The sequence below is a fragment of the Rhyacophila brunnea genome, unplaced genomic scaffold (assembly GCF_057557595.1).
Source record: "Rhyacophila brunnea isolate RB1 unplaced genomic scaffold, BYU_Rbru_1.0 scaffold_4, whole genome shotgun sequence".
Taxonomy (NCBI): Eukaryota; Metazoa; Arthropoda; class Insecta; order Trichoptera; family Rhyacophilidae; genus Rhyacophila; species Rhyacophila brunnea.
Window position 1 is genome coordinate 35,145,551 of NW_028233068.1, and position 19,489 is coordinate 35,165,039.

The window sequence follows — 19,489 nt, forward strand, 5'->3', positions numbered from 1 at the left end:
AGAATTCTTAGGATTTCATAAGAAAAAGTTAGTTTCCGGAAGCATTTTGAATGGTTCGCAGTCGTAGGCAATGGGCATTTCCGGTTCGAAATTTGTTCCCGTAAGCCAACCGCAAATCAATTCATTCACAGTTATACTTAAAATATAGAAACCGGCTAATATCGGGCAACTGGATTGCTTTCAAATATTTTGAAATTTTGTCGTTCGATATTCAAAGTGACAGATGATCCAAAAGTAAACTTAATGGGCATTCACAAGGACAACTAACTTACATAATAATAACAATAAACTAATGCATCAATTAATATTGCAATAACTTCGGGTCGTGAGTTCTTATATCGAATAGTTCTTGCAACTGACATCTTATAAGCTTGACTTAGAAAAACACAGTTAAACGTGAAAAAAAATGATTATACAATTGATTGCTGATAATAATATCTATATTACACACATTATCCATTAAACACATAGAAAAATGTTTCAAATGTGAACAATTATTCACTAGTATTCATTCATAAATTACATGCTCCAGATGATATATATTTTCCAAACTGAGTTTTTTGTGCACATGTGCACGTACAGATTCATACTGTTTTGGAACAGTTTAAGATTTACATACGCTTAACGTTTATAAACCTAATATGAATACGTAATTATGTGGTATTCCATTTAAACAAATTTAAACGAAGAATCTTATGTATTGCTAAACGAAAACTCAAATTCTGTGGCAAAAATGACAGCATATAATAATATGTATTGCTTCAGTTGGTTATACAGGAAATTACAGATGGAATAGATTAACAAGAGAATGACAAATTTCTTGGATGAAGAATCTGTGGCAGTGGGTAGTCCAAAGCCATACAACTCACTTAATACTTTAGAGATTATAAAGACGATTTTAATGGCTGTTCTTTATTGCCTGACACGAGGACATAATATTTTTCCTATTTATTATCTACCAGCATCTTTGAGGCTAAGAAGTCTAATTTTTTGAAACATCCATTGTGAAAAATACATATTGAAACATTATTTTCGTGTAACATGTAACGTGGAACATGTTAAAATTGAAAAACGTTGGCGGAATAAACTAATTATTAATAACAGGTATAATATTAAGATCATCTTCCTTATCTGTCAAGTCTAATGTAAATATATCCTGTATATTAAAATCATTGCAATAAAAAGTCACCGGAGTTGGTAATAGTCAGGTTTCTATTATGTATTTTTGCCTGTCAATAATACAAAACGTCTTTTTAAGAATAAATAATGTCATAATTATTCAAATACTATTTACTTACTTCACCCTGTCACACCCCAGTATTGGGGCATAGGGCAAGTACAAGGTCCATCGCCAAATCTCATGCTACGCCCCATACGAGATCTGCAGCATTGATCGCTTTTATAGCAATGCTGCAGAGAGGACAAGGGCTGGCCACGCCGACGGAAGCTTTGAGGTTGTGTCACAATGATACAGAGCGTTGCAATCTCTGGTGGAACATATGTTTCAGCCACGTAAAGCGTCTCTTTGTGATTAGTTCAATCACCGAATGTGTCCACTCACGAACTCATAGCCATGTAGGAGCACAGGTAGCATGCACGCGTTGAACAAATGACATTTGATCCTTACAGAATACAGCCTTCACCTTCATGCGACTCTGAGTTAGCTGAATGCACCCCCGCCACACCCATGTAGATTCCAAGTTTACTGGAAAGATTGACACCTAAGTATTTGAACCTGGTTACCAGCTCGATGGGCAGACCGGAAACCCGCATAGGAGAGTCGGCGTCAATGCATACAGCACGGCCACATTATACAAATAATATTGAATAAAATATCAACAAATCGTATCTACAAAAATTACACGAAAACGTCGCTGCAAATGACTAACAGCATCTACTTCAACAGTAGGTATCATCAATAGTTGTGTTATGTAACAGTTTAAATATGTATAGTTTGAATTACACTCCAATAATTCCAATAGACCACGATGGCCGAGCGGCTATGTGTTAGGTTTATACTATTGTGGGTTTCGGGTTTGATCCCGGACCTTAAAAAAAATCACATATTATTTTTCAGTATGTGTTTGGAACAAGAGTATGGACCGTTGAAGAACAGGTTGAGCAAGTGATTAACATCCATTTCTCGTAAAACAAAATTTTGTCAAGAAAAAAAAACCTCTTCGTGTGGAGGTCTAGATCCACATAGGACTGCAGAGCCAATTAACTGGTTCTATGCCTTCAGCAAGTTTTCTCGCTCTATAAGCCCGTGATCGACAGGTCACACATACAAATTTTGCGAGTTATCTCGTCCAACTTTAAGCTCAAATTACTAGCTACTGTCGATTGATTTGCATAATCTGAAAACTTAAACACACTAAAACACAGTAATATATTGATGTATGAATAATAATATGTAATAATAAGACACAAATTATTGCTATTACATCGATTTTAGTAAGAGATTCACTCTACATTCAATGTGTGACGTTAAAAATATGCGGCCTGTCAGATACTGCCATAGTAATATCGCGAGCTGATATAGAATAGGTTAAAAAATCCAATATTAAAAATGGAAAAAAAGTACGTAGGTACGTATAATAAAATAAGTTTAACAATACAAAAACGAATGCATAAATCAAAATTCGTTAAACGTCAAAAACTTTCTTTTTACAGGTACTTTTTTATGAATTCAGCGTTTCCAGTCTAAATTATAAAATAACTTTATGGTTGAAAAAATAGTTTTTAAGGTCAAAGTTTACTGAAAATTCTGCTCGCCGTTTTCAATGGGCTTTGCTCTGGAGGGCCAAAAATATTCAGGAAAAAATATTTTCACTGAAATATACAAAACTATAGACTCATGAACATCACACCAGAAACTTTTTGATTGAGAATGGTGAATTCGCTGCCAAGCTCTTTGAGTTTGAACTTGTCACCCGACCAACATGTCCATGTGGCGGAGAACTACACAATGCAAACCATATCCTCTGGGAATGCCCGAGAATGAGCTCCGAAAGAGAAGAGATTCTCAAGTTGATTCAACCAGATGTTGAGCACACCGTGCCGTCCAACCTGGTCGCCACAAAAACCCACTATAATGAGTTAAAAAAAAATATGATTTTTTATTACGGACGTAAAAATCTCTTCACATATTTTAGTATATTCATATTGTTTAAGCTTTGCTATGACATATTATTATATGTAAATTAATTAGGACCATTTTTTTGTAATTATTTGTTAATTCTCCGTGCTCCTCTCTCCCATGGGCATTTTTTTTATTATTAAATTAGGTCTTAGTAAACTCATCAAAGGCGTAGTGACGTCAATATTTGGCATTTGCTCCTGAGATATTCCAAGGTGTAGACAACTGCTGATGCTTCATTTCCAAAAGAAGGGCTTCATGATACACTCGATTACGACCGAGTGTGGTGCAGAGCGGGTTAATTTGGAGGGATCTATTATGTAGTTAAATCATCATTCAAGGCCACAATCTTACAAATAATTTATGTATATTAGCTAATAACGAAGCAGGCCTTCAAGTCCATTGATAAATAATTATAAATATAATCTAAATTATAGATAATACTATTATCTTGTGTGTAGAGTATTATTGATACTTGTACTAAGTATATAAAGTCGAGAATAAAATTATCGCCTCACTGGTCACTACTTTCATGTTATGATGAGTTTTGAGATAATAATAAAAATATTTTCTGCCTAAAGAAGAGAAATATACACTTACTATCTTACCGTAAAGCCAAATAAGTTTTCCTAATATCCTCTTCAAATGACAAATCGTTAACCCACTAGTGCCCAAAGGTCGTCTACTATTCCAAAAATACAATCTCTCTGTCGCCAGTTTGTCAGTGCTTATTTCAAGGACATTCGGCATTAATCTTGCAATTTAACACTTTGGAAATCCCCGGAATTAACGAAACTCTGGAACCGGGATAATTGCGAACTTCACATTATTGGAGCTTGCTACATTTTTTAAATGCCACTCCGTAGATGCTACGGCGTAGAGCTTTCACATGGTTTCCTACACTAGGTAAAAGTAATATAAATGTAGAAGTATTTATTACAGCACTGGTGTATATTAATGGCTTCTTCCATTTTCCGAGCTACGTTGGAAGTTTTATGCGAGAAATCATATAAAATTACATATCAAATTTAATATATATATATAACTTTTCAGATAAAATATAATACGATTTGTCACAACGTGTAAAATATATAGACACTATGCAGACCGAATCCATGAAATATATTCACTAAGTTTATTATAACCTATTATGAATTAATGTCTATTAAAATAATAATAAATATCATAGCATGAATTTTGAATCGATACCTTCTTTCAGCTGATGTTAGTATTTTATATATTTACTATAAAAGAAAAATGCATCACGTACCAATTAACAACAATACCTCTCTATTTGATGCACAGTAGTTATCAATAAGCGTATTGTTTTGAATTAAGAATCTCAGTGGATATCGCTTTTTGGACACACTGTGCCGTACCTACTCTCACCAAAATTTTCTAAAGTTAATTATGATGGAACATAATAGTTTAATAGAAAGAGAAGCTTGCATTTAGACACAGGAAAATAATTATTAGTAAACAAAAAAATACGAATGTGAATATACTTATCAAGTAATTGTTTTTATATAATATACAATATTCATTAAAGACTTTGCATAAAAAATCTGAAAAACCAAATGTGTATGTTAAATATTTTTTGTACCTAAAAATTATATGGCTGCGCTTTTCTTAGTGGACTATAAATTGTGATGGTGGATGGGGATGCTGGGAGGAGGGGTGGTTACGTGGGAGTTAGTCCAGGTACTAACCTTATTGATATCGCGTATTATTGAGCTTGAGATCAGCTTTCTGGCTGAAGCTGATCTCAGGTGCATGCCTTCACGTCCTAGTAGGCACTCGCATGGTTTATATGGTAAATGAGAAGACACCCTATCCCGGTAACACGGACACTGGTGGTGTGATTAACGGAATTTGCACGGAGGTTCGAATAGAGTTATGGTTTCCACGACGGTTACACTGTACACGTTCATAGTCTGCATATAAGTTTTTGAATCAGTCTGTATACGCTTTGAATTACTCGTTAACAGCGGCCAAAATATAATAAGCCTAGACGCGCCCGTTGTATTGAGGTAACTAAATGTTTTTCAATCACGGTCGACTGATGACACGTAACTGAGTTGCACCTGGACTTGCGACGATACTGAGGATTTGAGGTCGGGGGGAAATATAGGGATGAGGGCGACCGTAATTGGCCCAACTATTATATTGCTGAATTTTTATTATTCCTGCCGAACATATTATTATTTTTTACATAATTAATACTATTTAAGATATTAGGATCAATAATATTTCATACCATTAAATTGCCAATAAATTATTTTGTACAAGTCAAGATAAACGATAAATTATAATTTTATATTGAGTCTCATATAGGCAATATACATAATGAAGGCAGCTGGTAATACAACTCAGACCATATCACACATAAGACACATCACCAACATAGTATATTATTCATGTTGATATGTAATTTACCATTTAATTTATGATAAATGATATTATTTACAAAATTATTTTTGACATTCTGCCAATAGGCACGAGTCTACCAGTATTGTATAATATATCTGAAGTTCAAATGTATTTACTTACTTATTTGCATTTGCCATTAATTGTTAGTGGGTAATAAAGTTTTTTCGTTCTACTTTAATATCGTTTTAAAGTTACTGACTTTCTGATTAAAAATGGGTCATGCAAGAGAGTCAGGAAGTTTCTTTGACTGAAAGCTTTTGGTTTATTCATAGGTCGCTTATATTAGAAACTTTTGAAAATACGACTGATTGGCTCGTTATTTAAATGGTTTCAAGATAAATTTAATCTCTGACTCTCCAAATATAGTTATTTAATTATTTTTTTAATCAATTTATAACAATATTTTGTATAATTGCGATCATAGTTATGCAGTATATTATTATATAGGTAGCGTTTAACTGGAAAATGGGACATCTATGTATTACATTTGAACATCTGAAAAATATTAATACTATCGACTGAAGGTACTTGATGGAATTTGAATTTAAATTCTAATGGATTCAAGCTCTGTACTATTCCATTTAAGTCGTTTTTTGCGACCCGGGTTTCGCATTTCGGCATCTTCAGTCGCCGTGTACACTCACACACAAGTAGGTAAGAACTCCATTACCTACTTTATTGTATTGATTTATTATATAAACTAGAGTAAAGAGAGTTCGTTGTCAGTGTGTGCACCTTTGGTGAGTGTACACGGCGCCTGAAGATGCCGAAAGGCGAAACCCGGGTCGCAAAAAAACGACTTAAATGGAATGGATGGTACAGAGCTTGAATCCATTAGAATTTGAAAAATATGTTGGTAGGTACTGACATAGTACAAGCCCAACATTAAAATACTATTTTGATGATTTTATGAATCATCTCAATACAAATACAACATATTGTATAAACAATTTATGTTATTTGGATAACGAAGCTCACATTCTTATACTGCTGACCCCAAGTTCCGAGCTTCCGCTTTCTGTACAATTCAACCGTCAGATGCACTGTTGGACTTTTATTATTATTATTATTATTTTAGACCAGGAACGTCTATTTTTAGTAGACTGTAATCTACTATCTAATACTCAAAGCAATAATTCCAAAGAGGGGGTATTGCCTTACTATATAGACAGTAGAACCTCAGTTTTATTATTATTAACTTATCTATGAAACGTAATACCAATATTATTATATGCAACACAGTTAATAATATTTTATACTAAATTAACAAAAAAATATTTCACGCAATATTTCATCCACACTATCTTAAACCTAACTCTTTTATTCATATGTTTTATAACTTACCCTAACGCATATCGCAGTAATTATACGCGTGTGGAATGTTTTTTCAGTCACACTTATCGTTAGGCTTTGTTCATCTCTTGATCCAGTATCCTAACAAACAATGGTCTAACACACTCTTCTATTATCATTCTTTAAGATATGAATGTATTATATTCACTCATATACTAAGGCGTTACAAATTTTTTTTTTTTTACAAAAGAAAGTTTATTGAAAGCTTAAGAAAATATATTTTTCAGTTGTACACACATATTGTCCAACTTCAAATAGGATATGATCTACTATACCGTATTAAAGTAGCAAATATCTACATATTATCGTACTCCTGCGTTACAAAATATATAACAACACATATCTTCCACCATCATAGGAAATACTCGATTTACCTACTATTCTTAGTGTAAATGATAAGTTTTGGTCTTCTTTAAAACATTAATTGTACTCATCGAACTATTTTCCTACTATGCAAATGTCCTACTGAGGGACGGAAAGGGGGAAAAAGCGCGGGTACTCACATCTTGTCTTTCTTTGACTCTAGCAGCAGGCCGCTTGTGTTATAATACTAAATCAAGTGATACGCCGAGGTCACGCCGCGTATGGTGGCTGAGAAGACACATAGAAATGATAAATGTTTCTGTCTGTGTAAACATATTATTATAATAATCAAAATCCATCCTATGCATGTTATAGACCATCAAGTCTGTTGAATTTGGATCTATTTAAAATTCGAGTCCTATCTATTTCTCAGTTATTATAAATGGTTTGTCGGAATGGGAATGGGACGATTTGGCACCGCGAACTGGCCTCCACCGATTGGCCTCCGGTAATTGGCCGCCGGTACAATCGGACGCCGGCCCAATTGGACGCCGACCCAATTCGACGCCGACCCAATTGACCTCCGGGAGGATTGGACGCCGCACAGTTGAATTAAATGCGCAAAGGAATAGACGTATGTTACGATTTGTTGGAGTAAATAAGCAAGTCAGTTTAATATGCTTCTATCTTCTCAGTAGTTGTACCTTATACATTTCGCGCTTGACACATTTTTAATATAGATTGAGAATAATTATTATGCCTTATGATGTTTAATAAAAGAAAATAATTCTTCCCTCGCTAAAACTTAAGGATGTGCATAATCAATTAATTTATTGTCTATACATGGGTACTTACTTATTTATATTTACAACAAATATTAAAAATAATGTTAGATGTTAGAATGAAAATTACATTATATTTCAGCGTTTTATCGACTTAATATTATAATAAAGCTTAAACATGTAAGTATTTATTATGCATAAATGCGTATTTTAAGATAGTATGAAATTACAAACAAAATATTAAGTAAGTTATCTGCTAAGTATAAATGTTTCAGTAGTTTGATTGATAAATTACTTAGGTACTGGGTGCTGGACGAAATCCCGAAGGCCGAAATCCCGAATTCTGAAATCCCGAATGGCCGAAATCCCGAAAAATAAAAAAATACAAACATCAATAATTGCGCAATTTTTGCAAGAGAGACAAAAAATTTAAAACTTTGTTTTAAATATAAATAAGTACCCATGTATAGACAATAAATTAATTGATTATGCACATCCTTAAGTTTTAGCGAGGGAAGAATTATTTTCTTTTAATAAACATCATAAGGCATAATAATTATTCTCAATCTATATTAAAAATGTGTCAAGCGCGAAATGTATAAGGTACAACTACTGAGAAGATAGAAGCATATTAAGCTGACTTGTTTATTTACTCCAAAAAATCGTAACGTACTCGTACGTCTATTCCTTTGCGCATTTAATTCAACTGTGCGGCGTCCAATCCCCCCGGAGGTCAATTGGGTCGGCGTCGAATTGGGTCGGCGTCCAATTGGGCCGGCGTCCGATTGTACCGGCGGCCAATTACCGGAGGCCAATCGGCGGAGGCCAGTTCGCGGTGCCAAATCGTCCTAGACCCGTCGGAATAACGACTATCATAAAGTTATCCGCGTAGCACGGTATATGGGATCGTATTTTCATCCATATTTTCCACTTGCATATTCCACATTTTTTATCGTTTTTTCTGACTCACCACATCTTTGACATTGCGGAATTAAAATTTCGAATTTGCTTATTTTTATTTCATTATTATTAATAAAATAAACGATTATTATAACAACGGGCAGACACTACAATCGGGTGACAGCGTAGATACATTTTGACCCTCAACACTACTTATTTATTATTTATCATTCGTGATTTAATTGTTCGACATCCTTAATCCTTCTCTGATTTATCATTTTAATTTTGTGAAATTCATTTATTTATATTATATATCAAAATATTAAGTTGATTTTAACGATCACGATGGCTGAGCGGTAATATGTCAGCTTATAATGTCATGGCTCCTGGGTCTGGAAAATTCATATGTAGTTTTTTTCAATGTATGTTATAGTTTGAGCAAGTGGCCAACATCCATTTTTGGTAAAAACAAAAGTATTTTAACACATCTTTCACTCTGTGGATACTCATATTATTTCGATCTTCGGAACAACCGTGGTAATTTTTTTTTTTTTACTTAAGTACCTATGTGATTTTATTTCAATTTTATATGAGCTGGATTAAATCTTCCGAAATAGCAATGCTGGTTATTTTTAAAGTATTTTTTATAAAATACTGGTTTGGCTCTGTTGCCGGACTAAAATTTAAAAGACAGGTTTGTGGCTTGTAGGTGATGTTTAAAAATCAACATTAATTTAACTTATATTAAAGAAAAATCATGATTGCGTGAATTATGTGATATATGTGAATTGTAATTAATTATCTGGTTAAAAGTATCGTTTTACTATTATGTCACATTGAAAAACATACATGTTTTTTTACTTATTCAAACAAATCTTAATTACCTACATGTAAAAGTGTTCCTTCTTTTACAATGTTAAAATAATTAAATTATATTATACCGTTGTTCGAAAACTCAAAACTGATCAAATAAAACCTTATACCAAATAATACTTTCATTATTTACAATTAATCTCTTCCTTTAAAGTTTAAAGCAACATCAGATTACCATTAAATGTCCACTGTGCGAAACTGAAATTTTCCAAATTTTATTTGACGTAGAATACCTTTATCATTTTGCCAACGACGGTTTACAACTAACTACAAACTATGTTGCGGTTTTGGCACAAAACACCTGCGCTCTGCTTAAAATCTCGGTGTGGTTTTACAAAATTCAGAGCGTTCTCGGTTAATGGATCGAAACATAATTCAGAATATATTCCAATGAAGTAATTATTACACTCGGCTATTCCACTAGGCCTTAAACAGCTATATAAATTAAAAAATATATATTTATTAAACGGTAATTTGAAGAATTTATTACACTGCTATAAATTCTATTAATATTAATCTGCTAATAGACAATGAAAATCTAATTCTGGTCAAGAGAAATAAAAAGTAAATACCACTGCATATTTGACATAAAACTGTAACCAAGCATTTTTTTTAATATCATTACCACAAATGTGAACATGTAAATAAATGTAATTATCTCTCTGAATCACCTTGTACGAAAAAGCAAAGGAATGCATCAACTTGTTGAAAATATAATTAATAAAATACAAAGATATTTTTAGGCGTTAGTTCATTCAATGGAAATCAAAGTAAAAATTGAAACCGAGGAGCTTTCTTCGATGACAACAGCGTATTGCGCTCTCTCTGTCACACTCTCGGTATCAGTTAGTCGAGGAAGTGGTTAACACCTACAACAAGCTACCGGTTATTTGCTACGGTTCGAATGAGGTAGAATACGATTTACGCAGTATTTTTAAGACACATGACATAGACATTGACGTATGATAATATTAAAAATTCATTTTGAAACTCTGCGCAAATAGGATTTGATACTCTTCTTTGTTATTCATTTACCACTTTTTGATTGTTATACTATCCCATGTATTTTTGTTATATCATCAACCAACCGTAGGGCTTTAATGGGTGGTTTTTGAGATATGTCTATCATAAACTTGCCCTGACATTTGAAAAAATAAATTAGCAATGACTAGAACAAGTACACAATTAATTAAAAAATGGCGTGGTCGGATTCGTTTGTTTTACTATCACCGTGCGTATTCTCTCACACATTTTTATAAGACAGAGTGAAAAAGATGTTACTTAGCTATGATATTAATGAATCCACGTACTTACTTACGCCGTGACATATTATAGAAATGTTATGTTGAAATGAGTTAACTATTTAGATACTATAACTTCTGTGCGGTTATCAAACAATCTTTGAAGTCGTCTGGACTATGGAGGCGAGATGACGTGATAGTTGTAGCTATATTATAATCTAGTAGCGTTGATCGAGAAGCTACCACTTGGGGCATGAAGAACTTTGCAGTTTGAAAGACGATACATTGCATACAAAACAGGGTAACCAAGACCAAAGATAACACTAGGATGTGGCTGTACTTTGATGAGCCCAAAAACTGAAAATGTGGCACTGAGGAACTCGCAGAACATGTTAAAGTCTATCCGCTTTCTGCGTACTGTTATAGCAGTATCTGCCAAAGTTTTTACCTGATGACACACTGCGGAACACAAAACAAATGAAAATAAAATATAATTGTTCACCTAATATGAATAAAGAAATAAAATGTTAATTACTTATAAGATAAGTAACAATAAAATAATAATGTCTGTATACATTGGTAATTATATTAGATAAATTTATTAGTAAGAAGCATGCAATCGATTTTGAGCAAGAATAATAAAATTATGCTAAAATGCGGTACTTAATTCAATAAACAAACACGTTATCTAGCAACTATAATTATTGATTCCTTTTGTTTATTTCATTTTTATGCGGCAACAGAGAGTTAATGGCTGTAGTAGCCAATGGAGGATAATGGCTTCAAAGCAAAATCCAAAATGCGGGCAACTCTACTTTGACATGTGACTTGTGCACAGAGTCATTGTTTAGTTAATTAAATTTTATGAATTTGATAATCAAGTGATAATCAAGTCTTCTGCACTTCTGACCAAATTTTAAATTTGTCTGAGGAAGCATCTACGCTTGGGAAGCAATGTTGCTGTGATTCACAGATTTCTTCTTTTGAGGCACACTTGGAACATCTCGCGGAACACAGTTTGGCAGACACTATACTGTTATACCATCGACGGCATAATATTCAAAACAGATGAAGCGACTATACCAGCACCTATTACGTGGGCCGAAATAATTTATGGACATCTCTAGGATAGATACGACTCAGAATATGATTAAATAGTTAGACACACATTATTTTATATTATACAACTTAGATTAAAATTAAAATATTTTTTTTTTATTTATCTTCCAGGCTGCGATAGAAAACTTTGTCATAGATAATAAATTATACTGCTGTATTTTTGTCTCTATTTTTTATTTATCAAGTTTCAGAAATTTGGCATATAATGTTCAAGTAAACAAAATACTCCACCTACATTATTTGCGAGAAAACTACGTCAAAGGAAGTTATTAAATATTATACACAATCTTGAAAGTAATATTTAAATTACGGAAGAAAATGGGCGATTTCATTTGATGGGGAAAAATGAGATTTTTTGAAGCATACTCAAAGATTAGGTACCTATAGGACAAAAAGAGTCTTATAAAATATTTGTAGTCCTGGGTAATTTTGTTTCAGATCATGGTAATCATATTACTTAACTTGATTCCATTTTTTCTTGGATCATCAAGTTGTCACGTTGACTGAATACGAAAGTGTTAGACGAACATTGTAAATAACGATACTCAAGTGAATTCAGGAAAATAATTACAGCATTCTTGATACACTTTTTTGACACGAGTTTTGAAATATATTTCTTAAATAAAATTATGTATCATTTGAAGATAATCTGGAGATTATGTCATTCCCGTATATTAGGTAGAAATTAGAAAACCCTATGTATCGTGATTCATTTGCTAAATACTGCAATGGCTACTACTAACACTACTATTTATTAAGGCTATACCTCAGCTGAGGCATGGTCTAAAAAGATGGTGACCAGGCGATAGGCGGATTGTGCAAATGACGCTAGCCGAACGAAATATAATTCGTCATAAAAATTCAACATGCGTCCTTTTAATGTTATGTTTACTATTATATTCGTAATAATAATAGTATATTCATTGACATGTTTTCTTTTTCAAGTACATGCGGAACGTTTTTTAGTCATCTTTACACGATTTAAGAATATATTCCTCCGACGCCATCACAAAACAAATTGACGTGCTGACAGGTCGACTATCCCTCTCTGACTGACAACGCGGCCGAAATTACGTCCCACATACTGTTGAAAATTATTTGCCGTTTCACTTATGTACGCTCTTAAAAATACAAAGTAGGTTTGCTTATTTTGTTCTCTTAAACTTTGAATTTTTACATTAAAATACAATTTTATTTGTATTTTTTGTAGTCAATTTTAATTTGAAGTCCTTTTGTTTGAGTTTTACTACTACTGTCCTAAATATTATTTTCATTTGTCACAAGTAGGTACTGTGTACCGTTATTATAATGTTGGAAAGTCAAATTAAGTGCCTACCTACTATTATTGTTATTTTGTAAGATAAATATAAGATTTATTAATTGATCACCAAAGCGATCTCTTGCAAAGCCAGGTACTTTAGCAAGTAGTATATATAATTATGTTTAAATAATATAAAGACATTTCATATTTTATCTACATATTTTTTTTTCAAATCCGTAAAAAGTAAAAGACTATTATTGGTTGCTAAGAAGGTAGTCTTAGCAACTAAATTATTAATATATACGTGCGTTACTATGGAAATCAAAATGAAATGTCAAAATAACATTTCAGTATTATATATTTGTTTGTTTGTTTTTTATTTACTTCATATCAAGTACAAGTTTGAGCGTATTGAGCATAACAATTTAATAGAAAATTTAAAAACGTTGTATATAAAAAGTTTTTTTTATCTTGTAATTATTTCTTCTCAGGATTACGGGTTCGGCAACTTTTTATATTTAACTTTTACTATGGTGTTGTGCTATTTTATAATGTACTTTGAAAAATTAAAAAATATCGGTGAAAGCGAAAAGTATTGTAAGTACCTACCTACATTATTTATATTTTATATTGCTTAATATTTTGGTGTGTTTACAAAAAAAAATGTTGAAATCTTATATATAATTTCACCAATCCTGGGATCCCGAGATTGCAGATACTTAATTTCCATAATAATTGAAAACTCTAGCCCGGAAGGAAATCCATATTAATTACGTCTTTATTACTATTAACATTTTCAATATATTAAATTTGTCCATCCATTTTATCGATTGCCATTGATTGCCTTTGCTAGGTTTCATACTATGTTTCATAAGATAGCAGACTTGTAAATGACATGACTTAATGGAAAAAATTCTGCCTAATTTACGAGATAGTTTGCGTAGATTTAATTATTATACTAAATGCATAAAATTAATTGGTGTAAATATTTAAATTTATAAAAAATATCCACACTTCGTGTCCGTTATCGAATATGAACCCATATGTGTGCGATTTACACGAAGTTTAGAATATTATATATTATATACTGAGATGGTAATAGTAAAATAACCTTAGATTTTAAAAGAAAAATACATTATCATAATATTATAATAAGTCACAGTGGAATTGGCAAGATCAATTATTCACGTAACAGCTTCCGCAACCGCGGGAGGTATGCTGGCTTGTTATGATTAACACGGTAAATGACAAAAGAAAGAGAGAAAGAATAAGCTTATGCTGGATCAATCAAATCAAGAATGTGACAGAATGTTTATTTGTATCGAAACTACTAGAGATTGCGATCCTCAGTATTACAACAATGATTGACAAGAAATTTTATCTACCTATATGTAGCAATTCATCTTGCAAAACGTTTGGTTGTTAAACAGTTATCATTATTATACCTAGTCCCATGAATTTATTCATGCAACATTAAAACATACAATATATTATATTTTGTTAAAACTTGGGAGAGCGTCTAATAAACAGTATCTTGGTGGCGGAGACGTATTGATTTCAATGTCAATTTAAGATTTAATTTTAGAGTGACGCCATGAAAAAGAGATATGTGCGAAGTGTCCCTTTCCCTGTAACCTCTTACATTTTGCATGACGCCGTCGCTAGTTGAGGTGCCATGTAACCTTCTCAGAATTTTGGTATGCTAAAATTTCACTCACCAGTCATTTGGATAATATAATTTATAATTATTAAAGGTAATGAAATATCTAGATAAACATAAAATTCAATTAAATCTTAATACCATATAATTACAAAATCACTCCCAGTATTAAAACCAGCAGACATCGACTCCGGCCTTATTCCTGAAGGTGAGATAATTTAGTTGACATTACGCCGTAATTCTTTTAAGTGACAATATTTGTTGGAGACAACGTTATATGATTACAGAGAGGACATTAATTAATTATGTAGGTATGTATGCATATCGATGTGTCTATTATTTATTTAATGCTATGTCACAATACAGATACGTTTTTGTAAGGTTTTTTTATCACTGCTACAGGGTGGGTCTGTAAAAAATTCATATCACGCCCTGAGAAAATTGAGAGGACGTTCATAGTTGTATATAAAAAAATACACGTAAATAAGACCAGGCCCAAAATTAGGTAATTCTGTCACGCTAGATTCATCAGCGAGTATCATAATGTGTAATTTTTTGTCCCAAATGTATTTTCATTCTCTACGTCACGTTTTGCGACGTTTAAATTATTTTTATCGTAACACAACAGAACATTGTCATAACATACTGACTTTATTATCACGCAACATTCAATATCATAAAACACATATCTATTTAATAGTTAAAACTTTAAAATAAACATGCTAAATAGAAAAAAAACACTACAATTACGTATATATTAACTCTGAAGCCGTGGATTGCGGATATGAATACGGCGAATGGCGAATTTTTTTTTTCAATTTTCAGACAGTGATTTAGATCTAAATAGGTAAATTGAATTATTTCTTTTAATTTCATATTGCAGGTGAGTGCATATCAGTCTGAATATATGTATTACAAAACATATTGTAGGTACCTTCGGTAATTTTACATGCACTCGTGTAAACACATCCACAATTTAATTGACTTAAAGTTGCTAGATACCTGTCGGTCGTACCGATAATTTAATAAATTATTACTAGGTACGTAAAAAATAAGTACGTACCTAATCGTATACGTACTAAATTCTTTTTAGATTTACAAAATTTACTTACCATTTAAACGAGATAAGGCTTTGTGCGACTACTGATTCATCATGTACACTACCTTTCCCTTATGACCTTGTATAAACTCGCATGAGCACAGAGCTTAGTTAGAGGAAACCAACGTTGAGTAAATAAATAGTTTATAACAATTATTCGTAAAAAGTGGTTAATTAAATCTGCACGTTGTAAAAGTCAAAAATATGTTCTATTTAGGAATGCCAAGAGTAATAATTTATCTTTCCATTAACGTACAAAATGCAGAACAAATCTTCATCACCGTGTAAACATATTTTAATATATACCTATGTCCATTTATTCACTATAATATATTATATTATGTTGAATTATTAATTTTAAATTTGAAAGCCTTTGATAAAGACTAAATATGTATTTCATTCGCTTGATTTATAAGAATTATTTTATATTAGAATTATGTCGCACCTATAAATGGATATCGAATGCATGTGGCCTAACTTATTAATGCCACGTTTGATCTATTCGACATTTTTTTATTATTTATTTAGGTCAACCAACATGATCAATCACAGAAGAATAATTACAATACGAGAAAAAAGAGAATTTGGTGATGGTCCCAATAACAGGCGGAAACAGAAAGAATAATTAAATCAAATAATAAACACAGTTACGATAAATACATTGCAGAGAGCTATTACAAATAATTATAAGAGAAAAATACAAAGGTAGTAGGTATTTATTTATAAGAGAATAAAAAATAAAATATACTAAAAAATATATAAAAAGTATATACCTATATTATTATGAAGAGAAGACATGAAATATAAGAAAAAATATAATGATATTGAAGAGAATGTTCAGCCTGCATTTACATTTTAAAGTACTTACTATTATCAATCAATCAATACGTAGGTGCCTAAAAATATATATAAATAATTACAAGATAAAAATAACTTTTAATATACAACGTTTTTAAATTTTCTGTTGAATCATATTATAAACTTGACTTGACTAGCTTAAACGATAAAAAAAATGTACTTATAGAAATAATACTGAAATGTCATATTGAATTCCATAGTAACGCACGTATATATTAATAATTTAGTTGCTAGGACCCCAGACCCCTAGCAACCAATAATGGTGTCGAAATAACTTTTCATACAACATGAAATTAACTGAAAATGAAATCAATTTTACTTAAAGATGGCTAAAAGTATTAAAAAAATGCATTTTCATCGTGTTCTGATATATTCTAAAAGTTTCAAATATCTAGCTAGTCGGGAAGTTAGTTTAAAATCGATTGCAAGATTTGTACCGGACAAAAAACCACCGGAAAAATAAGAATACGAGCTAAGAAAAACGTTGTAAAAATGAAGTATAAGATAAATATTATACAATGTGAAACGTCAAAGGATACCATATAAATATTTTATTGTTATATTTATCATTAACTTAAGTTTATCAATTTTTCTCTTATATGATATAGGATGAGTATGGGTGGGCACTGTTTTATATATATATTTTTAAACAGAGTATACTTAGCTCGTTTAGTGTAGATACTTTCCTTGTACATAATTAATAATTTTTGGATTTATTCTTTCTACTGTTAAATTACTTAATACTGCATATTATATTTCTTTTTTATATACCTAATACTGTTGTTGTTATGTTGTTAATGTCTTAAATTAATAATTTTTAAACTTCACTATAGGTATGTAAAATAAATTAAATTTGATATATTTGAAAAATTCATAGTTTATTTGTATTTTATATTAATATAAAAAATGTATATAACTTGAATTCCATTTTGTTTGTATCAAATAGATCTCTGTTACCACACATACCGCAATAATATATAGATTTACATACAACATGACGTATTCTGTATTAACCTTAGATAATTTTGTACGTATAAGTATTTCCGATATAATCTATTCAATTATTAACGATTAAATAATTAATTTTCCGTAAATAATCGGAAGAAAAAATGAAGTAGCTGTGCCGGAGTCAGATGTATAATTTTTTCAGCACATTATGTAAAAATAGTATTAGAAAGCAATCCCAAAGGCATTTTGAGCTGAGTTAAAGTAATTACGACATCAGTGGATACGGCCTGCCAATAACTGAAGAGCCCTACAACAGACTGAAGGAATTTTCGCTTGCTGATGAAGTAATGAGTATCGATCAAATTTCAATTTCAAATTAAACTGAAAGGTTCAGTTTGACTTAATTATCTTATCTTTCAGCACATCAAAGGTTCTGCTTTCAAATAAGAAACCTCAAGTTCATTTAGGATACAATATTGTAACGAACGGCGAAATTTGACAAATTGTAATTAGAAACTCAATCATGCGGTAAATAGTAAGTCGACATGAACGTCAGGCTCTATTCAGTTCTGGGTAAAGACTTCACTAAGCTGATTCCAGTACTCTTAATCCCCTGTATTGCATTGCCACATTCTATGATCCGGCAGCCTCTACGTTTACCTTTCAGACGTTTTGTACCTCTTGGGTACCATTAGATATCTATATTGGTCCAAAAATTCTATTATCTTTGAGCTATGTGTCCAGTTCATTTTTATTTACCGTTTGAACTCTTTTAGATCACCCCCTGTTTGTTTATTACCTAATCATTCCGTTCTTTGTCTTTACGCTTTCACCAGCCTTCATTCATCTCTACATACCACGAAGTGCTGTTCAATTTCTAAATTTATTCTTTGCTTAGTATTCGTGTTTTGCATGTATGTGATTACAGAGTGTATCTGCACAATAATTAAAAACGTAGTGTTTTAGGTACAATGGGAAGATGTAAATATACAATAATTGATATTTTTATATCGAAAGTAGATAATTGTTTTAAGGGTAGCATAATATTCCATATACACATTTTTAACATTTTAGTGCAAGTACCTAAGGTAAACATAAAATTTAGAGAGATCTTGATGTCGTCAAGAAATCAAGGCCTATTATTTACAACGTTGATTCAAAATTAGATTTTTAACATAATTTGAAATAGCAGCCTGCTCAACAACGTCCGAAATACGATGACTGTGGTTTTGATTTCCACTCAGTGCAATTTTTTCCTAATATGAACGTTTATGAGGTGTTACCAAAAATTATCTCTATATTTAACAAATAATGCTATATTCTTGAAACATGCAAATTATTAAATTAAATAATAAAATACTTTAATTTAAAAAATGTTCATTTATTTTTTTAACATGGGATTTACCAGTACTGTCCACGAAGGTCGACTAGAAGTTATTATAGATTTTTACGTGTATTTTTAAATTCCATTGAAGTATATTCTGCATATACTTAACATGCTGTGAGTGAGATATAGTGATATA

At 31.6% G+C, this 19,489-nt stretch overlaps 1 protein-coding gene across 1 annotated transcript in view; it reads right to left on the minus strand.

Annotated features, from left to right (window-relative positions):
- The window catches only part of LOC147067301 (serine/threonine-protein kinase 32A), a 286,899-nt gene that overhangs the window by 111,889 nt on the left and 155,521 nt on the right, over window positions 1–19,489 (minus strand). The gene's annotated exons all lie outside the window — the stretch shown is intronic.